This window comes from Coregonus lavaretus (assembly GCF_964263955.1).
Source record: "Coregonus lavaretus genome assembly, chromosome: 31".
NCBI lineage: Eukaryota > Metazoa > Chordata > Actinopteri > Salmoniformes > Salmonidae > Coregonus > Coregonus lavaretus.
This window is the reverse complement of record NC_140018.1, coordinates 33,045,169-33,070,756: the sequence shown is the minus strand read 5'-3', so window position 1 is coordinate 33,070,756 and position 25,588 is coordinate 33,045,169. Positions and strand designations below refer to the sequence as shown.

Sequence of the window (25,588 nt, the reverse complement as noted above, 5' to 3'; positions counted from 1 at the left end):
TATATGGGCAGGGAGTGTAAGTATAAGTTAATATTTAATTATGTGATAACATTGCAGTCTAGAAGGAATGTTGAAGCATTTTCTGTTTTGTTAACATCATGTTTCATTCTCTGTTTTTGTTGCAATTTCGTACAATAGGTTGGTAACAGCTTTGGTTACTTCAATAAGGACCAACTTGTAATCAATCACATATACACTGAAAAAGAATTGGAGGTTCCTTCTGAGGTAAATTGATTTAGGCCTATTTCACTACTGCCAATGTATCATCACTTAAGCAAGTATCTGGAATGACTGAACTTCTTTCTGAAATGGGTAGTATGACTCAAACAATGTCTTCTTTTTCTTTTCAGGAAACCAACTTTGTTTGCTTTGACACTGGACACGATAAGTTTGACAGTTATGACATTGATTCACTGTTAGGCTCCTCTTTATTGTTAACAGACAAGGAGGAATCTGTGCAAGTAACCACAGATACTTTTGACCTAACCAAAAGTGCTGAGAGCACCACAGTGGAAGTGGATAAGCCTCCACCTGAAGTGACACTGTCAGAAAATTATGAGATTGATAGGGATGTTCCTGAGGACATTGATAAGGTTGTAGATGAGGTTCCAGATGAGGTTGTAGAGGAGGTTTCAGATTATGAAGATCTGAGACATTTTGAGCCTTTAGAGTCCTCTCTGCCTCAGCCTGAAACTCTTGACACAAAGGGAGTGGAATCTGACACTGTACTTGAGACCACAGCTGAGAGGATCAAGATTACCTTCAGAAAGATCAGCAGAGGACAGAGGACTCTTTGCCGGACAGTGTTTTTGAACCAGAGGAAGGTGAGACCAAAGAAACCCCCTCAGAACCTCTATCCAAAGATGATCCTGAGTTAAAGAATGCACCTGATGGTTTTTCAGAAGGCAGACCTATCCCTGAGTTAACTTTTGATGCTGTCACCTCTGATGATGAGGACACTTGGAAGGTGACTCCATATGACGAGGAGGACGAGGAAAGTGACAAGTTTGAATATCAGCAGGATGAGGAAAGTGATTATCATCTCAGGGAAACTCCATTGCTGGCTTTTTCTGAAGAACCTTCTAATTTGGAACACAAGAACTGTCACGGTTTCGGCCGAGGCTGCTCCTCCTCCTTGTTCGGGCAGGCTTCGGCGGTCGTCGTCTCCGGAGTACTAGCTGCCACCGTTCTTTGTTTTCGATGTTTGTTTGGTTTGGTCTGTTTGGTACACCTGTTCATGTTTAGTGTTGATTATGTGTCCTTTAAGTTCTCGTTGTTTCTGTCATGTGTTGTGTGTAATTGGTTTCACCTGTCTGTTGGTGCTGTTCACTTTTTGCCAGTCGCTAGCGTGTACCATCGCACTGTTGTTTTCGTGCGCAGTCGGTTTTGTGTTTTACGCACTGTTGCGTATTGTTCGCCTCCGGGTTGGTTAGACCCGTTTGTTATTTTGTCTTTTCAAGTAAAGACTGGTTTGACTTAGCTCCTGTGTCCTGCACTTGATTCCGCACCACATCCGCATTAGATACCCTGACAGAATTACACACCTTCCCATGGAGTCAGCAGGAGCAACAGCAGCGCCTGACTCGTTGGAGGAGCGCGTCCGCAGCCAGGATGATCAGATCCATCGACTTGGGACCGCTCTGCAGGACATCATCAACACCTTACACCGATGGGAGTCCAGAGGGGTACCCACACCCCCACCTATCACACCATCACCATCGGTCGGTCCGCCCGTCCAAGGTCCGGAACCCAGTGGGATTCGGCTCTCGCTCCCGAGGGCGTATGACGGCACGGCTGCCGGGTGTCAGGGGTTCCTCCTGCAGGTGGAGCTCTACCTGGCCACTGTACACCCGGTGCCCTCGGGACACGAGAGCGTTTCCGCCCTCATCTCCTGTCTCACAGGCAAGGCGTTGGAATGGGCCAACGCCGAATGGAGGAGGATAGACGCCACCACTATGCGGAGTTCTCCCGTCGGTTCAGGGCCGTGTTCGACCATCCACCTGAGGGGAAAGCGGCGGGGGAGGGTCTATTCTACCTCCGACAGGGGAAGAGGAGCGCACAGGAGTTCGCACTGGAGTTCCGGACTCTAGCGGCAGATTCAGGGTGGAATGAACGGGCCCTTATCGATCACTTTCGATGTAGTCTACGGGAGGACGTCCAACGTGAGTTGGCTTGCAGGGACACCAACCTCACGTTCGACCAGTTGGTCGACATGTCCATCCGTCTTGACACCCTGCTGGCCACCCGTGGACGTCCCGAGTGGGGTCCGTCCATTCCATCCTCCAGCACCTCCGAGCCGAGCCCTATGGAGCTCGGGGGTGCTGGCGCTAGAGAGAGGAGGAGAAGGAGTCCCCTGCACCAATTGTGGCCGTGGGGGGCACACTGCGGCCAGGTGCTGGGGAGGGTCTCCAGGAGGAGGGGACAACAGGCCACGCACTGGGGAGCCATCCCAGGTGAGTAGACGCCCCACTTACCCAGAGCTCTCTGTTGTGCATTTTTGTATACCTGTAAGTTTTCCACAGGTTGCACCTCATTCCCAGCATAAGGCGCTAGTAGATTCAGGCGCAGCTGGGAATTTTGTTGATCGGAAATTTTCTTCCTTCCGGTTGACGCTCCATTTCCCGTTCATGCATTAGATAGCCGCCCGTTGGGTTCGGGGTTGATTAGGGAGGTCACAGCACCACTTAAGATGTGTACGCAGGGGGGTCATGAGGAGACTATTCAGCTATATCTGATCGACTCTCCTGCATACCCGGTGGTGCTGGGAATTCCCTGGTTAAGTACCCATAACCCTTCCATTTCGTGGCAACAGAGGGCTCTCAAGGAGTGGTCTGCTCAGTGTGAGGGGCGATGTCTGGGTGTTTCCGTGGGGGCGACCTCGGTGGAAAGTCCAAACCAAGTGCCCGCAATGCACATTCCCCCTGAATATGGGGATTTGGCACTTGTGTTCAGTAAAATGTGGTCCTCTGTAGCTCAATTGGTAGAGCATGGCGCTTGTAATGCCAGGGTAGTGGGTTCGATCCCAGGGACCACCCATACGTAAAAATGTATGCACACGTGACTGTAAGTCGCTTTCGATAAAAGCGTCTGCTAAATGGCATATTATTATTATTATTAAATCGAGGGCGACGCAGTTGCCTCCTCACAGACAGGGGGATTGTGCGATAGACCTCCAGGCAGGAGCGGCACTCCCGCGGAGCCACGTATATCCTTTGTCTCAAGAGGAGAAAAGGGCTATGGAGACTTACATAGCCGAATCTTTGAGACAAGGATACATACGGCCCTCCACTTCCCCTGCGTCCTTGAGCTTCTTTTGTGTGAAGAAAAAGGATGGAGGGTTGCACCCGTGCATTGATTACCGTGGTCTCAATCAGATTACTGTGAAATACAGTTATCCACTCCCTCTGATTGCGACTATGACGGAATCATTGCACGGAGCGCGGTTCTTCACAAAACTGGATCTCAGGAGCACATATAACTTGGTGCGCATTAGGGCGATGAATGGAAAACAGCCTTTAGTACCACCTCGGGTCATTACGAGTATCTCGTCATGCCATACGGGTTGATGAATGCTCCTTCAGTCTTCCAATCCTTCGTGGATGAGATCTTCCGAGACATGCAGGGACAAGGTGTGGTCGTGTACATTGATGACATTCTGGTGTACTCTTCTACCCGAGCCGAGCATGTAGCCCTGGTGCGTCGAGTGTTGAGGAGGCTGTTGGAGCACGACCTGTATGTCAAGGCGGAGAAATGTCTGTTTTTCCAGGAGTCGGTCTCCTTTTTGGGTTATCGGTTGTCCGCGTAAGGGGTGAAGATGGAGGTGGACCGTGTGTCAGCCGTGCGTAATTGGCAAACCCCAACCACTGTTAAAGAGGTGCAGCAGTTCTTGGTCCTCTGTAGCTCAGCTGGTAGAGCACGGCGCTTGTAACGCCAAGGTAGTGGGTTCAATCCCCGGGACCACCCATACAAAAAATAAAATAAATGTATGCACGCATGACTGTAAGTCGCTTTGGATAAAAGCGTCTGCTAAATGGCATATTATATTATTATATTATTCTTGGGCTTTGCGAATTACTACCGGAGGTTTATCCGGGGTTTTGGACAGGCGGCAGCTCCCATCACGTCTCTTCTGAAGGGGGGTCCGGTGCGCTTGCAGTGGTCAGCTGAGGCGGACAGGGCTTTTGGGAAACTGAAGGGCCTGTTTACTTCGGCTCCGGTGCTGGCGCATCCGGATCCCGCCTTACCATTTCAAGTACAGGTGGACGCATCTGAGGCCGGTATAGGGGCCGTTCTATCTCAACGGTCCGGCACGCCACCTAAACTCCGCCCCTGTGCTTTTTACTCTAAAAAGCTCAGCCCGGCGGAGCGAAATTATGACGTAGGGGACAGGGAGCTGTTAGCCGTGGTACAGGCCCTAAAGGTGTGGAGGCATTGGCTTGAGGGGGCTCAACACCCTTTCCTCATTTTGACTGACCATCGGAACCTGGAGTACATCCGGGCAGCTAGGAGACTGAACCCTCGCCAGGCTCGGTGGAACATGTTTCTAGCCAGGTTCGTATTTAAAATCACGTACATCCCTGGGTCCCAGAACGGTAAGGCAGACGCCCTGTCCCGGCGGTATGACACAGAGGAGAGGTCCGTTGAGCCCACTTCCATACTACCAGAGTCTTGTCTAGTGGCACCGGTTGTGTGGGAGGTCGATGCTGAAATCGAGCGGGCGTTGCGTACCGACCCTAGCCCTCCACAGTGTCCTGTGGGTCGGACGTACGTTCCGCTCGAGGTTCGGGATCGACTCATTTATTGGGCTCACACGTCACCCTCCTCTGGACATCCTGGTATTGGCTGGACAGTGCACTGTCTTAGTGCTAAGTACTGGTGGCCCACGTTAGCCAGGGATGTGAGGGTTTATGTCTCCTCCTGCTCGGTGTGCGCCCAGTGTAAGGCGCCTAGACATCTGCCTAGGGGTAAGTTACAACCCCTGCCCGTTCCACAACGACCATGGTCTCACCTCTCGGTGGACTTCATCACTGACCTTCCCCCCCTCGCAGGGGAATACCACTATACTGGTCGTTGTGGACCGGTTCTCTAAGGCCTGTCGTTTGCTCCCTATGCCGGGACTTCCTACTGCCCTACAGACCGCCGAAGCTCTATTCACCCACGTTTTCCGGCACTACGGGGTACCCGAGGATATTGTGTCTGATCGAGGTCCCCAGTTCACCTCCAGAGTCTGGAGAGCATTTATGGAGCGTTTGGGGGTCTCGGTGAGCCTTACCTCGGGTTACCATCCTGAGAGTAATGGGCAGGTGGAACGCGTGAACCAGGATGTGGGTAGGTTTCTTAGATCATACTGCCAGGGCCGGCCGGAGGAGTGGGCACGGTATGTTCCTTGGGCAGAAATGGCCCAGAATTCCCTACGCCACTACTCAACTAACCTAACCCCTTTCCAATGTGTGTTAGGTTACCAGCCGGTTCTGGGACCATGGCAGCAGAGCCAGATCGAGGCTCCTGCGGTGGATGAGTGGGTGCGGCGCTCGGAGGAGACGTGGAACGCTGCACACGTCCATCTGCAGCGGGCCATCCGTCGTCAGAAGGTGAGCGCCGATCTTCACTGCAGTGAGGGGCCGGTGTACACACCTGGTGATCGAGTCTGGCTCTCTACCAGAAACCTGCCCCTCCGCCTGCCCTGCCGGAAACTGGGTCGGCGGTTTGTGGGGCCGTTTAAAGTCCTGAGAAGATTACAGATTACAGATTACAACTGCCTAGTGACTATCGTATTAACCCCTCGTTCCATGTGTCTCTTCTCAGGCCGGTGGTAGCTGGTCCACTCCAGGAAGATGAGATCAGAGAGACTCCTCCGCCCCCATTGGACATCGAGGGGGCACCGGCGTACACTGTGCGGTCCATCTTGGATTCGAGACGTCGGATGGGGGGTCTCCAATATCTCGTGGAGTGGGAGGGGTACGGCCCGGAGGAGCGGTGCTGGGTGCCGAGGAGGGACATCTTAGACCCGTCTCTTCTGACTGAGTTCCATCGTGGTCATCCCACGTGCCCTGCTCCGCGTCCTCCTGGTCGTCCTCGAGGCCGGGGTCGGCGCACGGCTGGAGCCGCGCGTCAAGGGGGGGTACTGTCATGGTTTCGGCCGAGGCTGCTCCTCCTCCTTGTTCGGGCAGGCTTCGGCGGTCGTCGTCTCCGGAGTACTAGCTGCCACCGTTCTTTGTTTTCGATGTTTGTTTGGTTTGGTCTGTTTGGTACACCTGTTCATGTTTAGTGTTGATTATGTGTCCTATAAGTTCTCGTTGTTTCTGTCATGTGTTGTGTGTAATTGGTTTCACCTGTCTGTTGGTGCTGTTCACTTTTTGCCAGTCGCTAGCGTGTACCGTCGCACTGTTGTTTTCGTGCGAGGTCGGTTTTGTGTTTTACGAACTGTTGCGTATTGTTCGCCTCCGGGTTGGTTAGACCCGTTTGTTATTTTGTCTTTTCAAGTAAAGACTGGTTTGACTTAGCTCCTGTGTCCTGCACTTGATTCCGCACCACATCCGCATCAGATACCCTGACAAGAACATTCCGGAATCTGATCAGACAGATGAGGAAGACAGTCTATCAGAGGTACCTCATACACATAAACAGGACTCCAAGGACAATAACCTGTGGTCTTAATTTGGTGATACAGTTGGTGAACATTGTCAGTGGTGGGGAAAGAATAGCTCATGTTGCCGGTTCAGAGGAAGATGACGAGGATGATGACGAAGGTGAAATGACACCAGAGGAGTCTCCCAAAATTGAAGAACCCAAGGAGTCAGAGGAAGCAGAACAGCCACGAGCTAATCTTTGAGGAACCTGCAGACTCTAATTTCAGTGAGGATGCTGTCAAAGTACCTGAAGAGGATTCCCAGACGTTGCAGTTTGAGGATGAATCTGAAGAAGGTGACATTGAACCTTCAACACCTCCTGCTGATGAGGCAAGTCCCTTTGAACACACTGAGGAGGCTTTAGCAGAGAACCTTACAGTAGATGACAGCCCAGTCCCTAAACAGCTCTCAAAGACAGACATGCTCTCAGACTTTGATAGTAAAATTAACGAATCAGAGCAGAAACAAGCTGTCGAAGAGTCACAAGTAGATAATACATTGAAACAGGGTGGTACAGAGCTTTTCAGACGATTTCGAGAACCATGCCAGAAGGTCCCAGATCTAAGTAAAAAAACAATGGTGAAAGAGAGCCATCAAGAACTCCTCATAGAGGAGGAGGATTCAATACACCTAGAGGGGGAAGAGATTGAGGAAGAGTTGCTAGAGGATGAAAATGCATCATTGTGTTCATCCAAAACTGAGCACAGTGATGAAAAGGACAAAGACAGTCTATCTGAATTTGGGTCAGAGCAACCCAATAATGATACACAAACCGATGTTGTATCCAGTGATGTGTTGGATGTGGTCCAACACGACGAGGCAATTGACATAGAACCTAAGGTGCATGAGACTGAGAAGTATGCTGAAAGCCACACACCCTCACTTGAAGAGAAGGTTCCGGATCCCTTCCCAAGCAAAGAGCCGAAATACAGTGACGATGTGTTGAGGCTGACACTATTGCGAAACCACTTTAAGGAGGAGGATATGGAGCGCTTCCAAAAGATTCTGGGTCTTCAGAACCTCTTTAGGGTGGAGTTCCTGTTCTCTGACCTGGAGCAGGAGCTGAAGGCTGCCCGGCTGTCCCAGACAAACACCAGTGAGGACATTGAAAAGGCGCTGGAGGCCATTTTGGAAGCCTCTGAAACACCAATCCTGGATGAGATTGAGAGGATGCTGGATGCCCAGGAGAACACTGACCTGCAGCAGGAGGCTGGTGAGTTTATTGAGGAAGCTGCCATCTTGGACGACTTCCAGGAGTTGGTGTTCACCCTGCGTCAGAAGTACTCAAACACCAGAAACAGTGCTCCCTTGGCAGTTGGCAGTCAACTACACCCGGACACAGGTAATATTGCTTTTTAAAAAATCAGTTTAAGTTAATGTCAGAGTACAGGAGAATTAAAACCTTTTGTTAAATGCATATTTGGAAAGTGTCATACATTGCTAATGACATGATAATAATGCCTGGAGATTTGGTTTGCATAATAAGCTGTATTTATGAAATGCCCAAGAAGTACAACAAAGTAAATAGTAGTCTGTTGACAGAACAAATACACATCCTGACAATGCCAGTGAGATTGCAATGCATGAAAATGTACTCACTGTTTGAACCTCTGAATGTTTCAAAAGATGGGGAAATGTCTGATGTGGAGGAAGAGAAGACATTCCTGACAAAATGTATTCATGACAAAAATAATTGTCTAAACATTAACAATGATTCATATTTGTTCCTATTTAAGTGGTATTTGCATTAAATGTGCGGTTCAAAACATGGTCCAAGGTCAAATAGGTTGGCAGGTAGCTTAGTGGTTAAGAGTGTTGTGCCAGTATCCGAAAGGTCGCTGGTTCTAATCCCCGAGCCGACTAGGTGAAAAATCTGTCGATATGCCCTTGAGCAAGGCACTTAACCCTAATTGCTCCTGTAAGTCGCTCTGGATAAGAGCGTCTGCTAAATGACTAAAAAAAAAAAATTTAAAAAATGCCTGCAATACACTGTCTTCTTCTTCTTCTGTGGGCTTTATGGTGGACTACAACCTAAAAAGGTGTATTGCCGCCACATTTACATTTTTACATTTTAGTCATTTAGCAGACGCTCTTATCCAGAGCGACTTACAGGAGCAATTAGGGTTAAGTGCCTTGCTCAAGGGCACATTTACGTCATTTAGCAGACGCTCTTATCCAGAGCGACTTACAAATTGGTGCATTCACCCTATAGCCAGTGGGATAACCACTTTCCAATTTTTTATTTTTTAATTGTATTTTTATTTTATTTTTTTTGGGGGGGGGTAGAAGGATTACTTTATCCTATCCCAGGTATTCCTTAAAGATACCTGGGGGGATAGAAGGATTACTTTATCCTATCCCAGGTATTCCTTAAAGAGGTGGGGTTTCAAATGTCTCCGGAAGGTGGTGAGTGACTCCGCTGTCCTGGCGTCGTGAGGGAGCTTGTTCCACCATTGGGGTGCCAGAGCAGCGAACAGATTGACTGGGCTGAGCGGGAACTATGCTTCCGCAGAGGATGGGGAGCCAGCAGGCCAGAGGTGGATGAACGCAATGCCCTCGTTTGGGTGTAGGGACTGATCAGAGTCAGCTGGATGGGTTGAAACCAAAACAAGGTAAAAATAAAATCCATACGTGATAGGGAAACTAACTTAATCCACCCAAATAAAAATAGTACATTGACAAAACAAAACTCCTATTTCTTTCAATTCTCCATATCTCCCTTCTCAGGCTCTAGGGCCTGAGACGGTGGTACGGCTTGTGACAATATTCCATGTAACTCCTTCGTCGAGAAATCTTTCAGCCCCAGGAACCTCTCCGCCGCTTCCACAATGATTTCTATCTTCCTGGACCTTCTCTCCACCTTGGCAGTGCCATTTATCACCATAGCTATAAAGGCCACAAAGTCCACCTTCTTAACCTTTAAAATGTCAGGATCCTGCTGGTGAAAGGCAACCCCTGCAGCCTGCAGTGAAGGCCTTTCCATTTTACATTTCCATTTTTGTCATTTAGCAGACGCTCTTATCCAGAGCGACTTACAGTTAGTGGACTTCAAGTGCACCATTCAAACCCTCAACCCTTTTACCAGCTGCTGCATATGATACGCTCTGGATAGCCCTGACTTTGGCTTGCAGGGATTTGTAGTCTTGCATGATGACTACTTTGATGCTAATTAGCATTTTTCGAATCTGAGAATAAATAGAGCCGAATATATTGATAAAAGTCACCTTGTCCAAGAGCGATTTAAATGGTTATCAAAACGTCATGCCAGGGTCCTGGAGTGCAGCAGGTTCTGCAGGATTTTGTTCCAACTAGGCACCACACCTGACCAACTGAGCTAATTGATCAGTTCAGTGATTGCCTAAATTCAACACACCTGCTGTTCCAGGTTGGTTCAATCCAGAATATGAAGTGTCTGCGGCACTCCTGGACCAGGGTTGCCTAGCCCTGCACTATAGGCCTATAAATTACATATTGGCTTATAGAGAGAACTATTCTAGGTGCCGGAATAAAGTGGGGTTGGGATTACTCAATAGGGTCTTCATTTTAATTTGACTTTATAACAAGTGGGCTTCGTGTTCGAGCCTATTTCTTCCTATTTAAGAAATAAAAGGTAGGCCTACCTGTTTTATAGGCTATACTATAATAACATATATATAATAATGATTTAACAACAATATAATGGAATAAAAAAGAATAGAATAAATTAGGGAAGGGAGTTGGTCGCAGAGGTATGGTGTTGGTGGAAGGACTGGTAAAGGGTGGACCTAGTGCTATAGTAGGAGTTGACTGTACTGATAGTGACGCTGTTGTCTATGGTGATAAGAGTTAACTGTGGAGTCGACCTTACTGATAAATGCATAGATCAGAATAATTTGACAAAACAGATGAATGAAAATAAGGCTGTTGAACCACCAAATCTGAAACATAAATTGTATGGGGTGGCAGGGATGTTGTGGAGGATCAGAAAGTTAAGACAAAAAAAAATGAGGGGAATTATCATGCTATTTCAATGGCAATACATTCCATTATGCAGCATAATGAAAAGTGTGATTTCGAATTTTGGGAGGAAGTTGCCAAAACTTTGCAATGGCCAATTGGAAAACCCATTGTCACCAAACGTACTATCAAACATTTTAGGAATATGTGGGACAAGAATAGAGGTAACATTCAGTTTTGTTAATCAGATTGAGGAACAAGGTTGAGTTGACCAATCCTTTGAGCCGTCACCCATATGTAATGAGATAGGAGATGAGGATGACAGCATAAACTTTAGTCAGTGCAACAGTCAAAGACAATAAACTAACTGATACAAAAACACCAAACACAGAGGGGGGAGGAGAAATGCAGTGAAACGTAAATATGGTGAGGAATGTGTCACACAGCACAAGAAACCCCAAACACTTTTGTTTTTGTAAATCACCAAATAACAGTAAACAAGCAATGATTGTATTGGCCTATCTCCAGATAGTCAAAAGGATGTAGCATCTGCTACTTTTCTATGCAACTCAGAATCATGTTGAGTTACAGCCATTGTAAAATGGATTTAGTCTTAAAGGGGACTGTGACACATCTATACAATCTATTGCTAGTGACAACAAAGGGGGGGGGGGGGAATATAGATAATTTTAAACAATAAAGGCAATACTTGGGGAGATATTGACCCTGAATATGGAATGGACCAGCACAGTTGGCCAACATCACTTTTATGGGTTGTAAGAATAGGCAGAAAGAGGTTCATGTCTTTGGTATTGGCCTGTAATTAGTTGCAATGCTTTTTTGTCATTTCATTTGCAATGGCATGTGACTTGGATCATTACCATCATTGATGGTCCTCCCAAATATGTTCACTACCGGGCTTCCCTGGACCTTGATAGTAGAGTGGCTACTATTTTGAGAACAGAAAAAATAAAATAAGGATAGCCAACCCTTAGCGTCGTCCCTCAACTAGGCATTTATATTAACATTTATTTGATCAATTTTGACTTACTTTTAAAGGTTAATATAAATGTAGTTGAGGGACGATAGCCTACCCTGAGACTGTGAGAGTCATATCCTCTCTATATTTGCTTAGTTTGTTTTGGTACCCAGTGCTTGAAAAATAATCTACATGTTCTTTTGAGGTATCATAATAAATCTGCGGGAGTCAGATAGGCAAATTGAATGGAGAAATCGAGTGGGAAATTGCGCTCACTTGTCAGTAAACTTGTGGAATGTTTTAGTTCTATCCAACAAAGATGTGATAAACCCGAATCAGAATGTATATTGTGATGCAATAATCATATTTTATTCAGCGTTCTGAATAGCCTAGTTAACATCAGATAGCCAGCTCAGCTGTCAAACTAACGTACGGTAGCGTCGCGATGGATGCAGAAGAAACAACCCCTTTACCCACGTTGCCCCTGATGACAGAATCTGATCAACTGTCTGTCTTCTACGTATTATTTCTAACGGAACTTCAATATGTAAGTAGTTGGCTACAGTGTTGATACTGCCAATGTATGGAGGATATGTTGAACTCTTTCTATAATAGCTATTGTAGCTAGCTGGCTAGTCAAGTCTTAGGCCGCCGTATGGCTGGCTGGCTTGCTAGCTACATTGAAACTGAATCATGTTGGCAGCTTCAATGTCTTGGGGAATGATCTTGTCCTCCAATACCTAATGCGTTTCCCCAATAGTTGCAGCCTAGAATGGATCACTAGATTGCTTAGTTTCGATGTTTTCAAAGTGGAAGTTGCCAGCCCTCTTCCTCATAAAAAACTAAATGTCACACTTACCAGACTGGCAGTATCTGTTCTTCCTCTATCTGTGTCTCAGATAGAGAGGTGTCTTCAAGTTGTTGAATTTTACTTTGACATGTTCCCCTTGCATAACTATCACCTGAGGTTACAGGCCATTTAAATATACATGTGGCTCATGTCTAGTGATGTTATGCAATAATCTGTTTTGTTTATTGCCCATTTTACAGGGTGAAAGGGCACACGATGCAATCTTTTGCACTCTAAATCCTAGGCCTAAGGCTTGTTAGTTAGATCCATGCTGTGGTGATTCATTTAGCTAATCCCTGAATTTCACTGAGCGACTGCGATGGAAGTTCTGTGTTGTGCCTGTATGCCACGTGCATTGTGCAAAGGTCTCCATGGTTGGACAGTGTTAGGGCTCCAGGCCAATCCAATCCCCATTGATTACGTAAGGTTAAGGCAAATATTCTCTCTTTATTGATTTTGATCAACAACTGGGTTATAGGCTAGGTCTATTTCTAAACCCACCTTGATTTGATCTGAAGATGTGCCTCTTCGCATTGACTGAGAGGGTGCTCAGTGGGATAACCATTAGCCATGCTTTTAAACAGAACACTGTAATGCCTGATGGTTTAGTTCAATGTTTAACATCACTGATTTTCCTCTGTCATCTCAGCCCAACTATTGCCCAACTTATTTGCTAAGCCAGACATGTGCTGTAGTAACACTGATTGGGCCTGTGTGTCTCCCCAGATGGTCACCTGCCTGCCAGAGCAATGGAAGCCAGGTCCAGACTTCTACGGCGTGTCCTGGGAACCCGTGCTGGTCACTGCAGGTGCCGGGGTCATCGGCTTCCTCTTCCTCTTCTGGAGGAGCATTCTATCTGTAAGTCCTTGTTGTACAGTCACTGCTTTCATAATTTCATCATCTGAATGCTTCATGTTATTCTATGATGTATCGTATGCTACTGTTGAGGAGGCTGTTTGCTGCCACTTTTCTTTTCCCTTTCTCACAGGTCAAAAGCAAGTCATATCTAAGTAAGTTCTTCTACTTCTCTCTGGCAATTTATGGTGCATAGTGAATCCTCATTCATATTGCCTACAGGCTGGTGTCCTTGTCACGTGTAAACCATGTCTGAATTCATACTCTTGTCATATGTTTTATTAGCTACTGAAAAAGAGATGACGGACAGGATGGAAAGGCTTGAACAAGAGAAGAAGGAGATACTCCAAAAGGTCGCTGAACTGCAGCAACAGGTAAGTTGCAGAGAATTTTCACTGACCAAGATCCAGAATTTTGGGTTCAACGTGAATTAAGGGACATAAAATGTTTTGATAATGTATTTCTACTGGGTTCCCCTCAGGGCGAAGAACTTAAAGAAAAGCAAAAGCAATCTGAGAAATCTGCCACTTCATCTCTGGAGAAGATCCAGGAACTGGAGGTGAGTCTCTAGGAAATATTATCTTGATCACACATCATTGTCATGCTGACTATTTTTTATTAATTTTTTGTTTTCCATAGTGATTGAATTGACACACCATTTTATTTTTCTATCCAATAGAATATTGTGCAAGAGATGGAGAGACAAAATGAGCGCCTAGACAAGGAAAATAACTTACTCGCCAGATCCTTTGACGATGAGCGAGCCAATACTGCGAAACATGAAGATGTGGTGAGTAGTATTGAGCGATTAGCCGGAATAAAAATGTTCCCCCTGGTTTCAAAACAACCAATTGTCTGACATCTGTTCAATTCTTTTAATTCAATTAAGTTTGTTTTATTCTGTGAGCTCAATGTGCAGTTTCTCTAGAGAAATCAAATCAAGCACAAACTTTGAGACGTTGTAGGAAGTTTTAATTTTCAACAGGCAAATAAATATTCAACATAGTTTAGTGCAGAAAATTTGGTAATTGACTACAGAGAGGAAGGGACAACCTGCAAACGAGAGAGAACTGCCCTAGAGAGCAGTTGCTTCTTGATGTAGACCGCATAGGCAGCTACTATTAGCTAGCTACTAGCCTAAATAGGATGACTCGTTGGTGAGCACAGAGAAAGATGGTTGTCATTATGCTTATCATTATCTTTGCCCATAGATGTCTGAAATGGACAAAACCATTGAGAAGTTGAAGCGCAGCAGGAAGAAGACCCAGGACGCACTCTCAAAGGTATAGTTCATATAAGTGAACATGCCCAATGAAAACATGTCAAATATGTTAACATTGCAACAATCAAATGTAAAGTGTCCATTTCCTTTAATTATCCTTGTCATTGAATCTGTAGGCTACCATTCTGATGGATGAAGCCAAGCTCCGTGAAGATGCCCAGAAAGTCCAGCGCCAGGTTCTGGAGAAGAATATTGCCACCCTGAAGGAGGAGAACCTCTCAGTGAGTACCAATACAGAACAACGATTCACACTTGAAGCCTCATGTGTAGGACTCATTGGCCATGCAGGGCCTGCATAGAACTGTCTTTATGACCTCATTTCCTTGTTACAGCTGCACCATGCTGCCAAGTTGTGGGAGGAGAAGCACAGGGAGATGAGCGAGCAGATCAAAGTCTACCAGAAGTCCCAGAAAGACCTGGAGGATTCCCTCGTTCAGAAGGACCACAACGTTGAGGTGAGTTTTTTTTTTAAAGTTACGATATTGTTACACCGCATCAATTCCTTTTCACACCTTCTCAAACGCACTCTGATGACAAAGAAACATGGCACCTGTATTATGTTAAGAAAAATCCTTCTTCTTGACTGATTCCAGGGGAAAAGTGTAGTGTATAATTGGTGGTTCTCTCCCTCTCTGGCAGGTTTTGTCTGACCTGCTAGGAGACCTGGAGGCCTGCGATGACCTGAAAGATGGAGTTGTGGCTAACCGGGAAGCTTCTAATGGTAAGTCATCTGACACAGTGTCCTAATCAGAGGAGGCTGGTGGGAGGAGCTATAGGAGGACGGGCTCCTTGTAATGTCTAGAATGGAATAAAATGAATGGTACCAAACACATCAAACACATGGAGACAACGTGCTTGACTCCGTTCCATTTATCCCATTACAGTGAGCCAGTCCTCCTATAGCTCCTCCTACCAGCCTTCTCTTATGTTTTTTACATTGGATAAAAGTAGAGACTCAGAGCTAGAAAATGGTATATCATACACTACAGTTGAAGAACAATGGGAAATTAATTCTGCTTTGAAAGTTGATAAACTTGTAACCCCACTTTTGAGAAAATGATCAATTTAATGTTTTGGTACACCTACTGGAGAGCCCCTCTTTGTCTATACCCATTCAGCATCGTTCACACCCTCTTAAGCCAATGCCCCACCCCTCTCTTTAAGGATTCACATGTGCTAAACAGTGAGTACTGTAGTGTACTAAACAACCAAAGATTTCAAGACTAAAGGGTAGTTTATACTACGTCTATCGACGTGTCTGTAGACAGTTGTCGCAGTGACATCATGAACATTCTATTGTCGTCCGACATCAAACTTGTCGTTGTCGTTATGAAAAAGTATAAACACAAAAACAACAGGCTGCATGACATCAGCAGCCTGGTGGTCCAAAATAGCATAACTGTTGTATTTGAACACCAATAAACCCATCTATTTAAAAATGAATTTAGTTATGTCAATCTAGCAAACCAGACAACTAAAAGCACATTTCTAAACAATGTTTTGGTTAGTTTCTAGCTTGTTAGCAGCTAGCTAATGTTAAGTTAGCTGGCTAGCCAGTTCAAATAATGACCATATCATATAGCTGACAACGTCTTAACTTTAGCTAATTTGTATTCATTATTACAGGAAAATAAACTCCCAACAAGATCATTATTTACAAGTTAAGGGCGAGATAATTACAGAAAATAGCTTACGGTTGTGAGTGTGATGAAGTAAAAGCAGGGCATTCTACCTGAGAATTTTAGAACTTGGACACTGTCTCGTTGGCCTAACGTTATATCCAAATTTGACTTTTGTGCCGGTCATGTTCTTCACTTTACCATCTCTGGTAAACACACACATTATATAAAATAAAATCAACGTTTATTTGTCACATGCACAGGATACAGAAGGTGTAAACGGTACAGTGAAATGGTTACTTGCATAGTGGAGTCTTTTGTTTAGACTAGCTAGCTAAACAATTAACCATAATTCTAACTCGACGTTACTACCCTGTATGAATCTGCTGGTAGCTAAAACTAACCAACTAGGTTCAATGCTACCTAGCTAACATTAGGCTATATCTAGCGGTGCAAATGGCTCTGAGATACAAGTAATATTACTACACAGATCATACACGTAACGTTAGCTAGCAAGCCAGCCGGCTAACAGTAAGCTTTATTTTGCAATGAAAACGACTTTCTGACAAAATTAGAAACTTATAATATGGTAAAATGTAGCTAGCTAGACTCTCTTACCTGAATACATGGATGAACACTTCTCCCTCTGTCACGGATGCCATGGTTGCCCTTAGTTTGAAGATGTAATCGGAGACGGGTGTTTTATACAACTGCCTTCTTTCTGTGTGTTCTCTTTTCGACTCCCTCCACATATTTGCAATCAAACAACAACATTTTCTCCATCTCCTTAGCTATCATACTATGCTTCCACTGGATTTCAAAGCTCGGTTCTCCAGAAAGTGGAGAGCATCTTTCAAAAAAGCAAACTTAGAAAGGATTACCTACACATACTGAGAAGCTCATGTTATAGACAGAAGCGTGCTACATGGCAGACCAATCCAAACTCATCTCATTATGTCCAGCCCATCCATTATCTCAGCCAATCATGGCTGGCAGGAAGGTTCCTGTCTTTTTCCGTGGCTAAACCAGCTAGGCTCGTAATTTAACAATTGTATTCGTATTTACAGATGGCATACAAGTTTGTTATTAAGGCACATGAAAGTTCACATGTTCCAGAAGGCATTTCTGCCAAAAAACTAATTTTGATAAATGTTTACATTCAAATGCCTCTCCTGTGAAGTAGTGACGTACGACATACGCCTAGTTTCCTGAAACGTGTCAGTAATGTGTTTACAATTATGTTTGATCCATTTCAGACAAGCAGACCGTCATCCAAAACCGCATTAAGCAAATGATGGACGTCTCTCGGGTAAGACTGAGTTCATTCTTGAACGGACCAACATTTCTGTGTACCTGAAAGCCAATAAAACTGATGCTCAGAACCAAGAAGTGTGTCAACTCTTACGCTAACTTTTGGCACAACTTACCACAGGTCCAGACCACTCTGTCTGTCGTGGAGGAAGAGCGCGATCGCTTCATGACCAAGCTGCTGAACGAAGAGAAGGCCAGGAAAGAGCTGGAAGGTATGTCAAGCACTTTATCCCAGCAACTAGAGTTTGAAATGCATCACTCCCTTTTCTCTCTCAACACTATCAACTTGTTATCGCCACAGAACAATATCAGCAGCTGGAGCATGACATCTTGTTGGTGAAAAGTGACAGGAACCACCTGGAGAACCAGTACAACACCCTGCAGCAGAAGAACGAGATCATGACCGAGATGTACCAGCAGAAGGAGAATGCTTTGCAGCAGTAAGTAGAACCAGAAGCAGTTCAGTTCATGCGTTAATACCGTTGTAGGGTTTGTTCTCAGTGGCACCACAGCATGTAAAAAACATTGTTCAATGTCTTTTACTGTATTCTTTTATTGTGAAGTTTGATGTTTTCAAATGCACTTTAAATTGAGAGTTTGATTTAATTTGTGTGTCACCTTTCAGGAAGCTGACCAAGGAGGAGTTTGAGCGCCGCAACAAGAAAGACATGCTGACGGAGGTGGACGGCAAGGCCCTAGAGGCCGAGGAGGAGGTCAAGGTGTATAGGCAGCGCATCAAAGAGATCCAGGACGAGCTGAAACGGACCGAGAAGTCCTACAAAGCCCAGATGATTGAGCAGGAGCAGAAATCCCACGAGAGCTGGGTATGTACAGTACAACTTTATTAGTCCATTTGTTACAGAAACAATGGAAATGTGTCTTTTTCTCATTTCTCAACCCCCACCGATGGCACATACAGTAGGACAAGAACATTTTTTTAAGTCTACTGTTTGGCCAGTAAATTGTAAGGTGAATTTAGTCCAAAACAGGAGATTTTAAATGTCTCTCTTTCTTCTCTCTAGCTGATTGCACGTGCTGCTGAGCGAGCTCTGTTGGACGAGAAGAAGGAAAGAACTAACCTTCGTAACAAGTGAGTGCAACACTAATACAACAGACTCAATTGGGCTATACCAATGCAGGGCTCTAGGCTTATTCAGTTGATGGCACCAGCACATGATTTGGTCGCACCAATTTTTCGCTACTGCACAGAGATGGTGACCTGACCTGTGTCCCATAATGTACCTGCATTCCATACAGAACCAGGCTAATAATGACTAGCCATCTTTTAAATTAGCATGCCCTTGTGTTCCTACATTGATTTGGATATATTTACTCAGGGTTCAACGTGAACTGTTTTATAAATGCATTGGGAAGCATGCTTTCTCTCTATATTCAGCTAGTAATAGGCTACATTTGGATATTAATTAATGATGTATTAAAAAGCTGTATGATATAATTTTGCAATGTAAGACATTATTCTATTCGTTAGAATTGCATTGCATTAATTGCAGAATTTTGTTTCTAAAGTAGGCCTGTCTTTTAAATATTTTTTTACATCTCAAAATAGGACATTGTCCCTTTAAGACAGACTGCTTTTCAAAGCAGAGGTCAATATGTCTACAGTAGGCCAGCCAAGAGGAATGCTAGTTTTCTTTTTGTACACTATCAACAGTAGCCAGTATAAGAAAATAAATAATCCTGTGACAAGTAAGACAACTGAGATGGTAGTCTAGGATTCAAAAAGGAAGATATTTCATCTAACATATCCAGGGAATGCATGGTTGGTATTTTGATGTGCAACCTGTCGAAATAGAATCCAAAATGATCCGATTTATTTTTGGACAACTTTGTGCATATTGGCCTAGGCTATATTATTCACCACCTGAGGATATGGCAACTCAAAACACTTATCTAGATTGCTAACTCTAAATATGATAATGTTACTAGATAGCCAATGTAGGCTAATTCATTAATATATTAGCGAATGTAATGTCCTACAAAAACCTTCCAGCTCTAGGCCTATACAGGCTACTTGATGTAGCCTTATTCACCGCAAATGGCGCGCTCCGCGGCGCATCAAAACCATATACTACATAGCCTACTCCAGTTGTAAAGTGGTGCCATGAACTCCATATTGAGAGGTGAGAAATGTAATTATATACTCACAGAAAGCAGTGACTCTCCTCTCTGTAACTAGAACAACAGTAGTTGCTTTGCAAACTGTATTTTTCCCGCAATTGCATTTTAAGCAACGGTCATATGGTTGTGCTTATTAGAATGCACCTCTCACCTATTGCTCACTCAAAATGGGGACAGGCAGATCCGTTCATATGGTCTATTTTTGGTCAATTGCACAATCATAATAATAAAGAAAAAATAAGCAAATTGTGAACCAAAAACTAACGTGACCGGCTAAAAAAGATTCACTGGCACCCTAGCAACCAATTTAAAATTGGTCGCACTGCCAAGTCAAAGGGTCGCAAATGCAAGTGTTTTGGTCGCAGTTTTGAGCCCTGAAATGCAGTAAGCTATATTAGTCTAGGTTTGGAGGTACAGTATTGAGAAGCTAAATGCCTGTTCTCTTTTTTACCCTAGACTGACTGACATGTCCAGCAAGCTGAATGAGCTCCGTAGGCCTCTGTTCAAGCCCACCCCTGGGATGGCTCCCATGCCTCTCTGACGAGGTAAGAACCAATCCTCAGAGTTCCCTTTGTTATTTCGTGCTGGGGACTGGCACGTCTGTGGCGCATTCAGTAAGGCAAAATCATCAGAATATAACTTGCAGATAGAAATGAAATGAATAGGGCTGAAATGACTCTATTCTTGAAGACAGAGAATCATATATTTATATCTGAACGTTCTGTAACGTTCCTGAACTGCCCACTGTGTTTCATACCTGGCAGGGCTAATTTCTATTGTCTTGTCGGTTGGATTTCAGCTGTGACTGCATTTCAGATTAGTTCTTGGATGTTTTGACTGTCTGATACCCCATCTGCTGTTTGATCTCTACTTTCTGAAATGCATGTTTTCCTGATCTTTTGATTTGAATTCCTTGAAGCTGGTCCAATGTGGAGAGACTGACAGCGGTATTTGGCTGTGTGGTGTTGGTTGTGTGTTTTGTTGTTTTAAAGGTTGTTAAATGCTTTTGCTAAACAGGTGATTCGTACGGGCCCTCACCTGTGAGTGGCGGTGCCCCGTCCCCCCCTCTCATGATAGAGGGTCCCGGGCGCCCCCCCTCTGCCCCCGTGGGGCGAAGGAACGAGCTCTACGGTGAGACTCCTGAACCCTCGCCCTGGACAGCCTTGGCCCTTCTGATTGGCCGAGCAGTACCATCCCTCAGCCAATCAAACCCCTCCTTGTTCACCCTTGTATGCCCCGACTCGCTGCTCTCTTTTTCACCTTTCCTTTTTCCCTTTCTTCACCTCCCCTGTGGTGTTTCAATCATTTCCCTTCCTTATTTTTCTTCCTACTGCTCTCATCCTGCTCCTAGTTGGTACCCACCTCTGACCTTTTCCTCTTCCTTTTTTTTGTCTTCTGATTACTTCCTTTTTGATTTTCTATGACATTCTTTCATGTCTCTTTCACTGCCATCTTTTATCCCTCTACTGCCATACCCATCTTTCTCACCTGTGTTTGAGTGTCCAGATGATCCAGAATGTTCCCATGCCTTCATTTGCTTTCACAATTTGGAATAACGCCTCTTGCTCTTCCAGTACTATGGTGTTGTTTTTGTTGTGTTCAGCTGTTGTGAGATCATATGTAAGGGGAAACTCATTAGGTTACAAAAGCTTTAGCCTTTGCTTTATTTTTTTTAACCATATGAGATGTGGTATTAATATTTATCTGCAAGTGTTCTAGTTCTAGAAGAGTAATATCCTACCATGACATGACCAAACATTTTCCTCGGACTGCAAATAGACCAGACTTTGCTATAAATAGATGGTAGCATGAACCAGCAACGTGGTCTAGAGTCAGGTGTCTAATGACAACCAGGAGAGCCAAGATTAGCATTCGAGAAGATGAGAATATGACATCACCGTGTATTTTGTGTCCAATAGGACCACGACCTCCATCTGACCCTCACGGCCGTTACCCTCCTGACCACAAACACCCAGTGGCTGCTAGACCTGGTAGAGATTATATTTGTAGTCACTGAGGGTTGATGTAGTATTATTCCCTAATTGTGCCCTTATCCTAAATCTCCTCTAATCATTCTGCCCTTTGCTCCTCCACAGACACAATGGCCCCACGTACATCCTCACTAAGCAATCTGGACTGCTCGGTAAGTTTCAGTCAATTTCCACAGCTTATTTGTTTCCTTATTACGTAACCATGTCAGGAGGGAAAAAGTGACATGGAACTAGAGAAGGAAAGTTTCAATGAAACCCCTTCAGTACTTACTGTGGTGTGTGCATCTCTCCCCCCTGTTCCTCCATCATGTGGGTGTGTTTGCACTAAAGCAGACCACTCCACTAGAGTCAGAGTCACAGGCTGAGGCCCAGGCCTCCACAGAGAACCCAGAGGCAGTGAGTATTATGTTCCAGGCAGCGGTGGCAAGGATTGCGGATGTGTGTGTGAGCATGCTTACCCCAGCTGTGGATCAGTGGCTGGAGTGGCAGGCAGCTGGGTAGTGGCTTCACATGGTTGTCAGACTTAACATTGCTGGCTGGATTCTGACATGCGTAGTTACTTGTCTTAAGGCGCTTACAGACGGGCCTCGGTAAACGGCAATTGAACCTCGAGAAAATCTTGTAGAGACCAGCGGTCCCCGGTTGTTGTCAGTTCGAAGGTTGTCATTAAAACATTGTTTGATTGGTTGGCAAGATGAACTCTGCTCATTGGTCAACCATGTGCCGCTCAAGACTTCAGCTAATTTAATATTTTGAAGCCTTGAGTGCCGAGCCAGCGGCGCCGCTCACTGGAGTGAGTACCACGACCCGAGCCACTAGCAAAACTGCTAGCGTTTTGCCGCTCTACTCCCATTTGAAGTCAGATACCTTCGCCGCTTACCGCGGCCCGTCTGTAAGCTCTTTTACATGTTCCTTACATTAAGACCTTCCCTGGGCAGCCCCCCATGCAGCCACAGGCCCCCCATGGCCATGACTCTTCTGTGGGCCCCCAGCCCGGCATTGGCTCCCAGGGCCAGGGGCAAGACTACCCTCTGACCCCCACTGAGTGAAATGGTGGCACTGTTCTACAAAGCCTTAACTTCAGCACAACTACATGATGGATATCTCAAATGTGTTATCATTTAAAGCTGTGTGTGTGTTTGAGGTTAATGCTTTGTGGAAACGGTCCTGATTCCGAAATCAGTGTGATTCTTGTGGAACTGTGTAACTTGACTTATTGTGGGTTATTGTTGTCTTTCTCACATGTGCATGATTGTGTTTGTTTTGTTCTAACCTAACGAAACTGTTTGAATCACATGAAAGGGGTCTTCACTGTTGGTGCCAGCAACAGGGCTACAAGCACAATGGACATATTGCTATTCTTCGTTTTAATGTTTGTTGTTTGTTGTTCCTCCAGAACTCTCGACCTCAGGGTCCTGGCTCCCTCCTGGTCTCTCCCATCAGCTCCCCCCCCGACTCAGGCCCCGGCCCCCTCAGACCAATCATCAGCTATCCCTCTGGACTCTGCTACCGTCCCCCTCCCGGCCCCGGCCCCCACCACATCCCTCCTCCCCCACCCCCACCCTTCATGCCTCCCGTGTACCGACCAGACAACGGACACTCAGGCATGATGCCTCCCGGACCCCCACCGCCTAATGGACACCCGCCTGGTCCCATGATCCCACCCAAATATCGGCCTCCACCACCTGGTGCTTACAATCCCCCTTCCCCACACCACTGGGGCCCTCCTCCACCTTCTCACTATGGACCGGTGCCTCCCTCATTCGGTAGGTGGTGAATTCTGGCCCCCAGCTTTTACCTCAAGTTGACTCTTTGCTATTAGTATTTCAGTTGTGGTTAGTAATGCTATTGTTATGTTGTTACTATGGTATTATATTTGTTTTCCCTTCTACCTAGGTGTTTCCAGCGGCACTCCTATGGCCCGACCCATGGGACCCCTACGTACCTACGGGCACTATGGACCACGTGATCATTCCATCCCACCCCAGCACCTGCCCCCTTGGGCGGCCCCATACCCTCCTCACGGCGGCCCCAGAGACTTCCCTGGGCAGCCCCCCATGCAGCCACAGGCCCCCCATGGCCATGACTCTTCTGTGGGCCCCCAGCCCGGCATTGGCTCCCAGGGCCAGGGGCAAGACTACAGCTCCCAGCAGGCAACAGCTGCCCCCCAGGACTCAGTCAGCTCTGCCATGGCAGAGCCTTAGACACCCACCAACCGTTAACGACCCGGCTACATTTAATCAACCACGATTCATCTCTTTATTTTTCTTAAAGTATCTTTTCTTAAAGCATCTTAAATGTTAGTGTTCCTATTAAAGCATCAGAAAATCAATGTCTTATGTTTCATATGTTTGAGTAGTGACTGAGGCTTGCCACTCTGCAAGAAGGCCTATTGTGCAATAACATTTATATTGTATGACTGAGGATTTTCAGTTTTTAAAAGGGTATTATGTTGGTTTTGTATTAATTTCACAATGTTATGGAAATTATTAAAAATAAAGGGGCCCCAAGCTTTTTGGGTTGCTTGCGCTGGTTCTAATCCCCGAGCCGACTAGGTGAAAAATCTGTTGATGTGCCCTTAAGCAAGGCACTTAACCCTAATTGATCATGTAAGTCGCTTTAGATAAGAGCGTCTGCTAAATGACTAAAAATGTTTACAAAAAATGTATCAATCATTTCAGAAGTACAGTATTATCTTAACTCTTCCCAAAACAGTCTTCAGAATGAACTGAAAAGGAAGGTTGTGTAAATTGATAGTCAGAGATGTATTTACTATTCTTAGGATATTTTATTAATAAAGCTGGTAAAAAGTACTGCAGTTATGTTATCTATTGTTCATATGAAGCATATGACAACTCTTCAGATCCATTTTAGTTTAAAGGAAATGTCTGATAGTGCTCAATGTATTTGTTTTGTATGGATAGCTATATTACATGTGAAAAGCCATTAATCACCCACTAACTGAACACCTGTCATATTACCTTCACATTTGTTTGTCTTTTTTTTGTTCTTATGTTACATCAGGGATGCATCACATTTGTCAATTTATTTTCAAGTAAAAAAAGAACCTGATATTTCTTGCACATGATTAAAGTCCGTATTTGCATTACATTTATATCATTGCGCTCAGATAATGTATGCTTTGGTGAGAAATATTTGTTTAACTCTGAGTAGGTCCCAGAGCGTTTCTTTGTACCCACAGACAATATTTACTGCTACCAAAACACTTGACTGATTTGATTATTAATGGCATATCTGGAATGGTATTATGTACACTGTTATCAAGGCTGTCAAATGATTGTATAGTTGGGCTCTGCTCTGCCTTATACAGTATGTGAAGCCATAAATGGAGTTACTGAAGGTTAATCATGATGACTAAGTGAATTTTCTGTCGGCCACACCCTACACTTGAATTTGCTCTCTTTGTACATGCTATCAATAACAGCTACAGTAATACCCATCTGTTTATTCCTGAAGTGGTTAATTCTGGTAATTGCTATGGGCACTCCTGCAAAGCCTTCACTAGTCTTGCATGACAGTGGCTATGGTAGTGAGCATCAAATACGTGATCCATTGTGGTTCAATTGTGACTGACTGATCTACAAATAATTAGCAGTTTATTTTATGATGAAAGGTCATTTGTAGATCAGTCAGCAGTCACCTGCAATGTCGAACAAGCCAAGTGAAAATTTGACATGTGTTTAGTTAGGATTCGCTCCTTTAGTAAGTGTAAAGGAGGACTACTATTCAAACAGCATTTTGTTGTTTATTAGAAATGAAAGCAGTGTAAATTGTCAATCCAATGATAAATGTTCATTTTCTCACAACCTGTCACCCAAAGCACAACACTGTATTGACAATCGTCAACCTTGTCAGACAGCACACACAATAATATGCACTGATTAGTGTCTAAATGCCACATTCAAAACAACTGGGAACTTGGAAAGACAACTGGGAACTCCCAACTGGGATATCTTTTTGAACGGTCATACAACTC

At 44.9% G+C, this 25,588-nt stretch overlaps 1 pseudogene across 1 annotated transcript; it reads left to right on the top strand.

The window, feature by feature from the left end:
* The first annotated feature begins 322 nt into the window (after positions 1-322).
* On the top strand, positions 323-24,957 carry LOC311107163 (annotated as a pseudogene). Its single transcript has 24 exons — positions 323-1,252; positions 6,499-7,943; positions 11,948-12,091; positions 13,121-13,252; positions 13,383-13,404; positions 13,535-13,623; positions 13,731-13,808; positions 13,929-14,039; positions 14,461-14,532; positions 14,648-14,752; positions 14,864-14,986; positions 15,171-15,252; positions 17,407-17,459; positions 17,583-17,673; positions 17,763-17,901; positions 18,087-18,285; positions 18,484-18,551; positions 20,057-20,145; positions 20,618-20,731; positions 21,520-21,591; positions 21,697-21,743; positions 21,922-21,987; positions 22,988-23,357; positions 23,488-24,957. The product of its transcript is annotated as an uncharacterized misc_RNA (transcript).
* Positions 24,958-25,588: the final 631 nt, after the last annotated feature.